A 1,118-nucleotide genomic window follows, 5' to 3' on the forward strand; every position below is an offset into this window, starting at 1 on the left:
TGGAGTGCCGGTGATTGGCCTCATCGTACATGGAGTGACGGTGATTGGCCTCATCGTACATGGAGTGACGCCGATTGGCCTCATCGTACATGGAGTGCCGGCGATTGGCCTCATCGTACATGTAGAGCCGGTGATTGGCGTCATCGTACATGGAGTGCCGGTGTCTGGCCTCATCGTACATGGAGTGCCGGCGATTGGCCTCATCCTACATTTAGAGCCGGTGATTGGCCTCATCGTACATGTAGAGCCGGGGATTGGCCTCATCGTACATGGAGTGCCGGGGATTGGCCTCATCGTACATGGAGTGCCGGCGATTGGCCTCATCGTACATAGAGTGCCGGGGATTGGCCTCATCGTACATGGAGTGCCGGCGATTGGCCTCATCGTACATGGAGTTCCGGCGATTGGCCTCATCGTACATGGAGTGCCGGGGATTGGCCTCATCGTACATGGAGTGCCGGGGATTGGCCTCATCGTACATGGAGTGCCGGTGATTGGCCTCATCGTACATGGAGTGCCGGTGATTGGCCTCATCGTACATGGAGTGCCGGGGATTGGCCTCATCGTACATGAAGTGCCGGTGATTGGCCTTATCGTACATAGAGTGCCGGTGATTGGCCTCATCGTACATGGAGTGCCGGCGATTGGCCTCATCGTACATGGAGTGCCGGGGATTGGCCTCATCGTACATGTAGAGCCGGTGATTGGCGTTTTGGTGATTCAGAAGATTTTGGTCATTTCTGGTTCCTCTGCTCTTGGCCGCCCCCAGCACTCTGATCTGTCCTTCTACGAGTGTTCCTTTTCTGTCCATTATTGGTTTATCATCCACCTGAGCAGAGCCCGCCCATACAGGGAGGCGCTTACCCTTCCGTCTGCCCATCAGCCTAGGGCAGGGCTTACACCACTCCCATCTGCTGCACCTACCTATAAGCTATTGGAGAAAATGATATAGGGAGGCGGCTCCTCAGTATGGGGGAGCATGTGACCCCGCCCCATGTGACCATCCTCAGGCCTGAACACTGTCACATGGGCGGAGCTCTGACGCCATGCAACCTGGGGCACGGAAGGGCAAGGATCCTTTTTGGGGGGGGGGGGGGGGGGGGCGGGAGTGTCTACAC

This window comes from Nanorana parkeri, unplaced genomic scaffold (genome assembly GCF_000935625.1).
Source record: "Nanorana parkeri isolate BGI_ZX_2015 unplaced genomic scaffold, ASM93562v1 scaffold3991, whole genome shotgun sequence".
NCBI classification, from domain to species: domain Eukaryota; kingdom Metazoa; phylum Chordata; class Amphibia; order Anura; family Dicroglossidae; genus Nanorana; species Nanorana parkeri.